This window comes from Pogona vitticeps, chromosome 2 (genome assembly GCF_051106095.1).
Source record: "Pogona vitticeps strain Pit_001003342236 chromosome 2, PviZW2.1, whole genome shotgun sequence".
Taxonomy (NCBI): Eukaryota; Metazoa; Chordata; class Lepidosauria; order Squamata; family Agamidae; genus Pogona; species Pogona vitticeps.
Window position 1 is genome coordinate 96,035,121 of NC_135784.1, and position 13,339 is coordinate 96,048,459.

Here is a 13,339-nt window from a genome sequence, read left to right on the forward strand (position 1 = left end):
CAGAGCTGTGCAAAATGGTGATCAACCCCTCACTGCCAGCCTGTCTTCTGCCCTGCCTCATTTTCCACTTCTGTAAGCAAGAAGTGTAGCAAATAATCCTTACAGGTTGTCTCCCCTCCCCGGCCCCTGTTTTTCTACATTGGAGTTTCAGTATTTTGATAATATTTCCCTCCGCCAACAGAGCCTCCACACCTCCCAGTGTTGTTGATACTATGCCACCTGCTTCCTCGTGTGCAGGTGCTTAAGCGTTGAGGTAAATCTAACTGATAATTCCAACTAGAGTAGTTCCAGTGAACAGAAATGTTGATTTAGCACCTCCAGTCCATTCAGTGTCTGTGCCAGCTGGGTCTAACAGCTGAATTTAAGCTGTCCACGTTTTACCGAAAGTGATCAGGTGAGGCTCTACCTTCCTGCTGAAGCTGTCTCTGAACTTTACACTAGAAAAAAATGAACAAAGAATGGAAATAGAGTTCCCCAGCCTTGTCCTGTGCTCATTGTACACTCTCTGTATGATATCTGATAGCTGCCTGTTGCTGGAGGACACTGCCTTAGCTGGACGCTGTGTTGCTGCCAGCAGTGACTGTTATGTTTAGTTAAAATTATTTGGTGCCAAATATTTATCAAACAAACCAGCGATATTTGTGGTTTGTTATCTGAGAATGTGTATCTGTTATACGCCCCGTGTCTCTTTTTCTTCTTTTTTTATAAGTTAGTAGTGTCCATATAGAATGTTTTCAAAATATCTCCCTAGGGTTTAATGTGTATTTTAAATAGTTCTAGACCAAATGTAACACTGTGTTTTGTAAAGTGCTTTGTTTTTTAACAGTGTATGCTCTCTTTTCTGTTTTATTTACTATGAACTAGTTGTATGATTTCACTGTGTCTTACTGAAAGAATAGCATATAATGAAAAGTGGGCAATATATTTTGTTTAAAAAAGAATAATCCTGAGCCTCCATAAAGGAATGCTAGATAGATAAAGAAAATTAAATCCAGTTATATCCGTCTATATGTTTTGCCAAAGTGATGATTGCTTTGGCAATTAACTACATGAGATTTTGAAAAATATTCATATTACTATTTACTCATTACATTTTCTAATTCTAAAAAAACCCAACTACAAACATTGCTTTTTTATACATAGAACATAACCAACATGTAAGGGAAATTGTTTTGAAAAATTCCAGGCACAGTGAATACCCAAACGCATATGGAGGTGGAGGAAAAGCAAATACTCTTAGTGATCATGGATTGCAAAGTGCAAGCCTTTCCTTGTAAACTCACTGTAAGAATCTACTTGTTACTGCATATTTATAACAAGAACAGAATCCTGGCTATAACTGTTTTACACTGAAAGAGAGGACTAGCCCTAAAATAGTTTTCCTCTGTCCCAAAAGCATTTTGCTGAGCACTTGAATTGTAGAGATTTGTCATAGTGACAATGCAAACGATGACGTGTGCTGCTAGTAACATTGTGAAGAAGGATCTGGACAAAAGTTTGTACCTGTTGTGATAAGAGAAGGCTCAGAATGGGAGTGGTGAGCAAGAACAATAAAAGTGATGCTAATGTTCTGGGCTCTGAAAGGAAGTGCAACGAAAGTGACGTGTATGTTTGTGTTTGGGTGTGTGTTGTATGTAAGTTCTTTATGCTCCTGAAATTATCCCCCCTCTACTGATAGTGGTGCACCTGCGTGGTCTTTTTAACACCCTGTGTTGCTGTACCCTTGCAAACAGAAAGTCTCTTCCTAATACAGATGCAGTGCTCTGGCGTTTCAGATCGCAGTGACACGGCAGGCCTCAGTGATGCGCACAGAATAACTCACAGGCCTTGACAGCTTGGTTAAGTCAGTAAAGAGAAACGTTTTGGACTGCAGCTCCCGTTATCCATTGCTGGCAATGCTAATTGGGATTTCTCTAAGTTAAAGTCCAAAACATCTGTATGGTCAAAGGTTTTTCCCTCCCTGTCTTTAGTCTTAAAATAAACCTTAGTTGACTATCACGATGTAAGCTTAAGAGCAGAGGTGCATCACAGAGTGATTCCACTGTATCAGCCAGCATTGATACTGAAACATTACGCTTTGTGCCATTGCACTCATAAGTTGCCTCTTCTACTCCAGTAAGCTTTAGGTCTGGATTGTGTCAGATATCTCCTTTCTCCTTCAGTGGAAATACCTAGATATTTAATGTAAAAATAGTCTATTAAGGTGTCTTCTATTCACAGTCAGTAGTTTTAATTTTTCTTGTGACTGTACACTTCTGTTTTTGCAACATGCATGACAGCAACAGCAATCATACTGTTAATAGGCAACTTTCCCATTAAATTAAATGACAGAGAGAAATTCAAACATGATTTTGATACTTATTCCCTCATGAATTTGGCCAACCCCTTCCCAGAAGGCATAGTGACACTTATGTCCCATCCGTTTATGCCTGAAAGCAGCAAAAACCATTAAAACTTGCAGGATCTGGTTGTCCTGAAGGAAGCAGTGACTTTCAAAGCAGAAGATACAGTAGGAAGTATTCTCAAATCTAATACAGATCTATCAGATCAAGAAAAGTGAAAGAGAGGAAGATTCTGGATAAGTTCTGGGATTTAGACACATAGTTTTGGGCAGTAACCTCTGCATGGTAGGTTGTATGCTAGAACCTTCATGGGAAAAACATATCTTAATGTTTTATACTTCTGGGTATGATAGTAAATTTTATGAGTTCACTGTTTTGATGCAAAACTAGATCATTTGTGCAATTGTATCCATATTCTGCTACATTTACAGCTGTATTTTTAGAATGCATGCTTACTATTGTCGCCTTTGATGTCTATTGGGGAACCTATTTTGTAGAGTTTAACATGTTTTCTTCATTATTTGGAACAAGGATTTGAGTAAAGGTCTGAACTTTAGAGAACTGAAGAGAACTGCAGAATTTTCTTGTTCTGATCCATGTTTATATTTTTAGTGGGTCTGTATTTGTACAATTACTGTATATATTTAATGATATAACAGTTGCTGTGTGGTAGCCGGTGTGAAATAATTTTAATGTAATTAGAATTACTGTACCTGACTGCAGTCTCCCTGTTGACTGATGATTGATAAAATATGTAGAAGACCTTAAACAATTTCTTAACTACCAACATAATGTAATTCTTCTGTAAGTATTATTTTGTCTCCTTTATGTTCAACTTTATCTTCCTTCATTAGTTTTGTCTTTAATCTTAATCAGGAGTTGTTTCAAGTCATTGCTGTTTTCTTCCATAACGTCGTGTCATCTGGCTATCTTAAGTTACTGATGTTTCTTCCACCAATTTTCACTCCTCTCTCATCTGAATATAATCTGTCTTTTCATATGACATGTTCTGTACATAGATTGAAGAGATAGGGATTGACGCTTGTCTAACGTCATTGCCAGTTGGATACAATTCTATTTCTTCATATTCTGTCCTAAACAGTAGTCTATTGTCTAGAATGTAGATTATGCATCAGGAAAATTAAATGCTGATGCACAACCATTTCTTTTAGAATGATTCATGGCTTTTCATGATCCATACAGTCAAAGGTTTGTTGTAATTTATAAAGCACAGCATGTTTTTCTTCTGAAATTATTTGTTATCCTTCAGGAGCCCATGTATGCCTTCAATGTGATCTCAAGTGCCTCTTTTTCCCCCCTGAATCCAGTTTAAACATCAGTAATGCCTTGCTCCATGTATGATAAAATCTTTGTTGTAAAGTCTTGGGCATCAATATGCAGACAGGAAAAATTAGCATGGACGTTTTATAGTTACTATACGCCTTAGCATTTCCTTTCTTGGGGCAGAATGTGTATTCAATGTTTTCAGTCCATGGGCCGTTGATTTGGTTGTATTCATGTACTCTTTTTAGGACTCTGATGGAATCAATCTCTGTACTTTGAAATAGCTATACTGCTATTCTACTTAAAAATAATAATCATTGAGTGCCGCCAACTCCCAATCTCTGACTCTATAGCCAGATACCTAAACCACTGAATGATCCAGCCAGTTATCCTACTTACTTTTGGGAACTATTTCTTCCAAGTACTTTGACATTAGCTTACAATTCACTTTATAAGACAATAGGTTGTTCATCACATGACTCTTTTTTGAAGGAATCTCATCCTTGCATCTCTTCTGTATAGTTCTCCAGTACTGTATACTGTTTCCATCTTGTCTTTTTAAACATCCTGGTCAGATAAGATATTCTCCTGTTGATATTTCAGCACCCTTAAACTAGATTTAAAATTTCCTTTGATTTCTTGGATCTTAAGATAGATATCTGCCTTCTCGCCCTTTTTGTTCTCTTCTGTTTCTTTGAAATTACTGTTATAATAGTTCTCTTTATCCCAGTGTACTGTACAAGTTGTTAAGTTGGATTCTGACTCTGTTTCTGCCATCTTTTTCCTTTGCTTTTTGTTAGCAACTTCGAGAGTTTCATCAGTCATTCATAGAGGCTTCTCTTTTCTTTTGGCTACAAAAATAGTCTCATTGCATTCTTCCCTGATAGTACTGATGATGTTAATTCACAGTTCTAGTTCACTATCAGTTAAGTTCAGTAATGTATATCTGTTTTTGCTGTGGTCTTTAACATTTTCAGGAATGTTGTTTCAATTGTATCTGGCACTATGATTGTTTTAGTTTTCTTCATCTTTATTTTTTCATATTAACCATTCATAGTCTGTATCACAGTCCACTGATTTTATTTTTGCAGAAAGAATTGTTTCTCCATCTTCAGCTTCTAATCATTTAGTATCTGTATACTGGCCACATTATGTCCTTCTTTACACTTGTCTGTCAGGTTGCCTGAAGCATGTATTTGCAAAAAAAAAATCTGGATTCACATAATTGTATATGCTGTTCTCCTGTTTAATTTGACTCCAATGATTTTTGGTTGTACTTCATTTCCTACTTTGCATACCTGTTACCCATGACTGTTAGCATATTCTGTTTCAATGTGTGAGCAGCTTCTAGACCCCTATGAAAGCTAATAATTTCTTCTATATCTGTAGTTGGAGTATAGCCTTGAAGAATTTTATGTCAGTAGGTTCCAGATTGATATTATTTGTTCAGACTTTACATTATAGCACCTCACTGTATTACATCATGTCTCTCTATTAGAACTGCAATTATTTCATCTGAGTTTGTTGTAAAAGATCCTATGTTAGTGTCACCTTTCCCATAACCTGCACCTTAACACATACTTTATAATTATCTGAATGAAAATGACCTTTTCCAATCCACTTTCTTCTACTCACCCTAAATGTTGCCATGTTTAAATTTCCATTTCTTGTTTTACAATTTTGAGCTTACCTTAACACATACTTCTCATATTCCAACTTCCAGTTATAGTTGTTTGTACTTCAGCAACTAGATGTCTTTTTAGTTTTAATCAAATTACGTTATATTCCAGTTTCAGCCTTCTGACCTGGGAGTCTCATCTTCTAACACTATCTCTTTTTGTTATGAATCATCATAGTGGTTTTTGAGGCATAAGAAATTTATAATTATGGTTGTTGGGAGTTTTCCGGGTTGTTTGGCCGTGTTCTTAAGGTTTTTTTCTTCCTAATGGTTCGTCAGTCTCTGTGGCCAGCATCTTCAAAGGACTGGAAACAGAATTCTGTCTGTACAAAGTTAGGAAGAAGAAAACCCTTAAGAACACAGCCAAACAACCCAGAAAAACCCACAATGACCGTCGGATCCTGGCTGTGAAAGCCTTCCAGAATACATTTAGAATTAGTTTATCGCTGCCTTTTGTTGTGTTCTACTAAAAAGAATCACTGTTGTTTACCTGTAAAAGATCACCTCTGAGTGTTGTCTTTCACTACTCTTCTCGCCCATAATCTGCACCTCAAGAACATCTCTGTCCTCATCACCTTTGAAACTATCAATTGTCTTCTGCCAGTACAGTTGAACAGGGTGGATGAATCTTGGTCTCGTATTTTAGCTCTGACCATTCTTTCCTGCTAGCAACCTAGAATACAAAGTCTAGACTCCTGACAGCATTGCTGTCAGCTTCCCTGACATACTCACACCACCTTCCCACATTAATGTGTGCATCCAAGAGAAGAATGGCTGAAGATTATTGGATAGTAAACATCTAAAATGTTTACTATCCAATAATCCCTACATTTTTTCCCTTGAGGCTAGGGGTGCTCTCTGTAAAGTTAGATTTTCCCATAATTTTATACCTTACACCTTTTGACCACACAGTTGTTTTAGTTTTTTTGTCTTGTCAATTGCTGATATAAAATGTTTCCTTTTCTGATGGAATGTGGTCTCAACCCCAATACTAAGGAGTTTTCTGAGGTTTAAAAGAGAGACTAGGTGTGGTGTATACATAATAAGTTGGTCCCTTTCAACCTGGTGAAACCTGCTGTTCCACTCCTCAAAAACGTTACAAAGTGTGGTCCTTGTAAATCTAAAGGCAAAGGTGGATGAAACCATTACTAGGCCACTAAAAATCACAAGCATAAGATTGGAAGCCAGGTTATGTTTGTGATTTTTTAAAAAAGTGTGATAAGCATGTAACTGACCTTAAAATTCTTAAACAGGCTTAACTGAATAATAGTGGGGGCAAATCCAGCACTAGTCTTACCTAGAGAAGATCCACTGAAATGAATGGACTTCCTAGTCACAACCAACTTTTGTTCTATTGATTTCAGTAGGCGTACTCTGGGTGGGACTAACTTTGGATTCAGGACCAAGCCAGCTGTGGGACCGGAGTGAGGCAATTGCTGCAGGTGGTGGGTTTTCGCAGCAGAACCTCATCTCTGCTGCATGAGCTGGTTATTGCTGCCACTGAACTCTTTCTGGTGCTGCCTGCCTGCCTCTCCAGGCACTCCCTCTGCACATCATGTCTTGGCTCTAAGAGCAGTTGTGGCCAAAGCATTATGCACATGCAGTAGTTGATATACAGGTGTATGCCTTCTTTTTCTCCTCCTCTGGTGGTGGGACAGCTAGCATCAGTGCTGGTTGGATTGAGTCCTGTATTTCTTCCTGTGTGCACTGGTTGTATATATCATGGGAATAAGGTAGGAAAGGGTCAGAGAGAAAACAGCCACTGATGGTAGGGTATTACATTGTAATCTTCATCAAGTAATATTTGTGATAGGGACAGACTGGGAGATTTGAAGGAAGAAACATTATGCACAGTAACTTTCTCTAGATTTGCCTGTTTTATGGAAGGCAATGACAGCATAAGTGCTCTGTAAGGAAAAAGGACTATCCAGTAAAACAGGCAACTGCAGGGATGAGCTGGTGTTGCTTTCAGGGTAAGGTTTGGGACTGGGAGTTTTCCTTTGTTAACTCTGGGTCCCATCAAACTGTCTTTGCAAACAACTGCTCAAGGAAGTAGTTATTCCTGGCTTGGAGTATTAGTCGGGCAAAGCTAATGGATCTTTGCTTTGTAGAGTGCTTAGCCTCTTTATTAACTTGGTATATTTCTACTTTTGCTGCTAGTTTCTGCACTTTAAAAGTCATTAAGGCCACATCATCCATCTGTCTGGAGGCTACTTTACTTCCCCCTACCCATTTAAACAATGTGTCTTTGTTACTGCTGTATAATGGGTTTTGGCTTTGTGATGTTACTTGCTTCTCTTGCATTACTCATCAACTAAAAGGTTCTTTCAACTGCGGTTTAAATCCCATTAAAACCATCTCCCTATAGAGCTTCAGATAAAGAGATTTGGGGACTGATATCACTGAAGACATTTCTAATAGTAGCTGTTGGTATGTAGGTTCTGTTCTTGAAAATGTTATACTGTATATTGTCTGCTTTTGTTATTCTGTTCTTGCTCACTAGGGGAAAAAGGTGTGCATATAAGTGTAATAACTGCGAAAGGCAATGAAGTGCAACTGTCTATTTAAAGCGTGCGCGCACACACACACAGGTAAATATGTGTGTTCTAATGAGATGATCCAGATTAAACAAAAAGCCTTTGCTGCAGTTTCTTTTATCTGTAAAGCTAGTAATCATTTCCCCTTAGCCCATTATTGTTGTTGTTTAGACTACTAATCATCCCATCTTTGGGTAGAAAAGTATTTTTGTCGTCTCTTCATTATTCCATGAATCATTATCAATGAGTGTACATTTTTCTAAATTAAAAAAAAAATACTTTTAGAAACCATAACCATCGTAGCGATCTCAAAATGGCAGGAATCATGTTTGGATTCTTGGCTTGTTCAATTCTTATGCTGAGGGTCCAAAAACCACTTGTTTTCTTCACTCCTGCCTCACCTGATGACATTGGGGCAGCTCAACTAATTGGAGGCTTTGGCCATTACCAAATGGCTGCGTGCTTCCATGAATGAATGAATGAATGAATGAATGAATGAATGAATGAATGAATGAATGAATGAATTACTGTAGCATAGATGGTGTTTGCAGAGTAAACCACTGTAGCATTTTGGTCATTTTCACCATGAAGAACATGGATGGAAATGAAAATGTGCGGAGGGAATTAAAAGGAAACCAGCTAAGTTTCAGTTATCATTTTGCTGTGCCGAGGCAGGCGGAATGATCTTTAAATCCTGTTTCGTCAGTCAGTGCTTTAAAAAAATTGGCTGGGCAATGCGGACTGAAGAAAACAGAAGGAAAACATTGAGTCATTGAGGGATTTTATTTTGGTTTGTTTCTTGATTGCTGAATGTAACAAGGAAGCAGCTTAGTGCCTTCCTGCAGTCAAAACCAGTTCTTTAGGAGGTGGCCTGAAGCCATTTATTTAGTATGCTGCTGGCCATCACTGCCTTCTGCCTGCCTACTCCAGTGACAGGATTGAATGATGATCTAGAAGTGGAGAAATGCTGTGGGGGCCAGGTAACAATTAAATCCTTGAACCATGGCAGCAACCATTTTGTACAAAGAAGAAGATCCCTCTCCCTTCTTTTAAAAAAAAATCTTGCAAATCATTTACCTGCATTAACACCCAGCTCAAGGAAAATGTCCTTCATTTACAAAGTACAGACTTTTTACTCTTACAAGCTGAGTAACAATTTGCTGAGGTCTAAGCAGCAGCTCTGGTTTTGCACAGGCTTACATCTAGTAGGGAGCGAAAGGAGTTTACCCCGCTGCAACCAGTGTTTTTTTTAAAGCCTGATACTGTTATACATCAACTAACATAATGTCCAGGACAGGCTGCCGAAAGTCTCATGGTGGGCTTTCTTGGTATGGCAAAGGCTCTATTTCTAAACACACTCAAGTTGAGAAAAAAAAATCCCATTGAAATACATAGGAAATGAGTTGGCTTTTGATGATGGCAACATCTGCCTCTCATTTCCCCCCCTTCACTTCTCACCTCATATACCAAAAAAGATGGAAAGAGAATGACTGAGGCTTGCTCTTTTTTTAACATTTCACTGCTATTACAAGGAAGTTTTTTTTTAATGCTGGTTATAGCTCCCTTGTATTTCCAGAAAGAAATCTTGAGTTATGAGGAGGTATTGTCAACTCTCTTGCAGTGAAATTAAATTTACTGCATTCACAGGGCTTGTTTAACTGCACTTAACTTTTTCAATCAGTGTCATCTTTGTAATGAGATTTTCTGTGGCCCATCATCACTGTATAGAGAATACCTTTTGAGTGAATTGAGAGACCTTTTACTGTTCCTACTCTACATTAGCAGCCTGCTTTTGATACAAATAAAAATATGTTTCTTCATACTGACCAGAGTCATAGACACATATTAAGATTGTTTGAGAGCAGAAAACATGGGTGTGTGTGTTTTCTTTATTTTAAAAAAATCAGTAATAAGAAACTGTCATTTTACCACCTCCTCCTGTCTCTAAGATTCCCTCTTAAAGTTTGAAAGCAGTTTCTGGAGGTTGGGGTGCTCAGGAAGAACTGAATGAAGGTGGTATTTTCCAGGATATATGATAGAAAGAAATTAAGAACTATGGAAGCTCAATAAGACATTGCCAATCAGGACATGACAGTGAGTTTATGGAACTGAAGTGTCTCAGAAAGATTACAGCCAGACTAGAAATTTTTTTAAAGGTGATAGGTGTTTGCTCTACATACCTGGCATTAAGGACACTTGTTCCCTTGTAGGGAAATACAGCTACTTACATACGTTTCTGTTTAAAAACCAATCACGGGTTATTCCTTATAAACAAGTATTTCAGCCTCCTCTTTTGGCTAAATAGGTATTTCGCTCTGAATCCTGACTTTGCTCTCTTTCTGCTACGGTCAAGCCTTGTCTGAAAAGTCTGATGAAGTGAAGCAGCTCTCCTGGCCTTTGGAGTGAATGGGGTGCCTTTTGAGATTGGTTATGCCTTGATTCGGTATTTCCAAGTACCACAAATGGCGCAAGTGCAGCTTTCCAAGGAACTTAAAAGGAAGGCTCTGGAGCAACATTTTCTCAGCCAGACTCTTGACATATAACCCTTGCTGTGTTTAAGGTGTCAGATGTGTAAACCTTGCTATCTTAAGGTGTCATCCTGGCAAGTGACATTTCATGTCCATTGAAGTAGCAGTAGCAACAACGCACAGTGCAAACTAAACAATGTGTGTAATGGAACCCTAAGGAAGATAAACTAAGTTTTATAGTGATGTTGTACCCTTGGCTTTGCTTAAAATAAGTGGTAAGGTTACCTTTTTTGGACCACAGCAGAATCTTCCAACTATGATGGACCCAACGAGACGTCACTGGAAGGAAAGATGGGGCAGGATGCTGTGGTACTCCTTAGCTGAGAGGGGAATCCTGGTGACTCCTGTGTGCCCTGAGATACAGCCAGAGACCAGTGTCCTAAGGATACCCTTGTCCAAGATGGCACCAAGTGTTGGGAGGGGGGCTATTATGTCTTCTTCTGATTCCCATTCCACCTCAACTTCTTAATAGGGCTTCAAGAACAAATCTAAAGGCCAAAAAATGTTTGTTTAAGTTTATTCTTCAAATAAATTGTTCTGGCAAAACACCCACTGTTTGCTACGACGTCCAGATAAGCAACTTTTTTCCTAGAGAGCTTGGTATCTGAAAAGCTAAGACTTCCTGGATATGATCACAGTCTAACGACTGGTACAGACTTTCACCAAATGCTCCTTCATACTGTATAAAGATGATTCTAAGCCTAGAGAAATCTCCTCCCCTAACCCCATTTCTCTCTTTGATTTGCTGATTCATGCTGGGGAAGTGGTTTGTTGATTGGTGTTTATTGTTTTTGTACAAATATGAGGAAACTTAGACATACTAGAATGGCTTATTTTGCAGAATGTAAAGCTTGTCTATTGGGCACCAACACTGGTGGCAAACATTATGATCGATGTGTGGCTGACCAAATGCCACATGTGAATGCTGATTTATGACATATAACATGGTGTCTTGGAATCCTTTTTCAGTAGCCGTGGGTTAAAATCTGTTGCACAGTTTTGATTTCCTGGTAAAAGTTCTTCTTGGTACACAGTAGAAATACTGTGACTCACAGAGGGGGATAGCTACAAATTCCCCAGAGTCCACCCCTTTCTTACTAACTGGCCCTTAAAGTCTCAGTAAACCACTTAGTCATTTGTAGGAGAAAGAATTTTTAAAAAATGTCTTTACTTACAATTGCTTGAAATTAATTACAGACTTATGCATGCTGCTTTCTTTACTACACATATACAAACAACCAGCTGAAAAGATCAGTAGCAAGCAAACAACTGACAGCAGCCAAGGAAATAGAGGGAAAGAAACACTCAGCAGAGTGGCGGAGCTCTCTTGGAATTCAAAGGATGGAAGGAACTATTGGTTAACGCTGGAAAGACAATCGCGCGAACCCAGAAAAATCCCTCCTAGTCACACAAACTACAGACAGCGTGTGATGCTACAAACAAAACTCCAACAAAACCATCCCTTTCCTGGCTCATTTTCTCACATTTCAGGGGGAGCAGTCCCTTTAAGAAATGTGGCAGAGGTGGGCAGGGAGAACAACTGGTGGTGTTTCATATTTTTAGCAGTTGTACTTCAGTATTTGTTTTAGCTGTATAGCTTTTTTGAACTGATGACAACTCCAGATATGATTAGGAAAGATGTAGCCAAAGGCTGACCCTGACTTTTAAAAGCTCATTTTCTGTAATAACGAAAGAAACTGCTGAATATATGTATAGTTATCTCCTTCACATTAGGAGGAATAATGGCATGGCTTTCATAATGAAATGTTTATTATCTAGGTAGAAAGGAATGTTAATCTGCGTATCCATCTTGAAGAAGAATGAGTTCTCATATAAGGGTCAGGTATAACATTTGATGTTGGAAACTGTGTAGAAAAGCGATACAGAGAGGAGAGTGCTTTAGGCCTATCTTTTCCATCCCCAGTTTTGTTGCCATTCTGAAGAGGGGAGAGTGTTGTTATTAATGGATACTCTCAGTGTGAGTCCAAACTACGGATAGCAGGTGCTGCCCCTTTGCAGGCTCATCATCCTCCATGTGTAGGAAGGTGACAGAAGTGATGACAAGGGTGTGGGTGAGACTAGAATGCCCTCCTCTACACACTTTCGAACACCTGAATTAAGCTCATGTCTTTGTGAAAACAAATTGCATGTGCATTAGAGGCCTGGGGAAAGAATAGCACATGAATGTTGATATGCACACCCTTGGTAATGGAGAACAAGAGCAATTGAGGTAAAAGCCAGTTCTCACTATTTTCTCTGTCCCACCTTGCTTCTTACATGTTTTCAAAGTGGACACTTGTAAATAAATGCCCAGGTGAACAGAACCCTTTTCTCCATTTCCCAAGGAAACATGCTGGGCAGGCATGTTGTTGGACTAGTCTCCCTCCATACCCTGCTTCTGGAAAGAATCATTCCAATTTTTATTTTATTTTGGGCTCTAGATATGATGCAACAATGCATAGTGTTTCTGCTCATTGGGTGAGATCTAAAATCCTGTAGCTGATGCTGACAGAGCTTAGAAAAACCATATTCTTGGAACATACTTTACAGAATCCCCTTCTGTTGCTCCCATTTGGCATTGTTGTTATGATTGGTGGTGACTGTGGTAGAATCACAGACATTTTTTGTGAAGTTAACCAACTCCAACTTTTTTATTCACCCTTTTTGGTATCTTCTCTTGTAACCTTTACTTACAATATTTATTTTCTAGTTAATTGACTTAATTGTTCTTTACTGATTCCTAATCCAATTCAGATCCAATTCCTAATCCAAATCAAAGCTACCAACATGAATTTGACCAAACTCCGGGAGGCAGTGGAAGACAGGAGGGCCTAGCGTGCTCTGGTCCATGGGGTCACGAAGAGTCGGACACGACTTAACAAATAAACAACAACAACAACAATCCAATTCAATGGTTCTCCCAGATTTTCCTCTTCTGTAGAGTAAGTTTCTACACAGTCATGAATCCAT

At 38.7% G+C, this 13,339-nt stretch overlaps 1 protein-coding gene across 2 annotated transcripts in view; it reads left to right on the forward strand.

Moving 5' to 3' along the window:
- The window catches only part of MGAT4B (alpha-1,3-mannosyl-glycoprotein 4-beta-N-acetylglucosaminyltransferase B), a 113,497-nt gene that overhangs the window by 866 nt on the left and 99,292 nt on the right, over nt 1-13,339 (forward strand). The window lies entirely within an intron of this gene.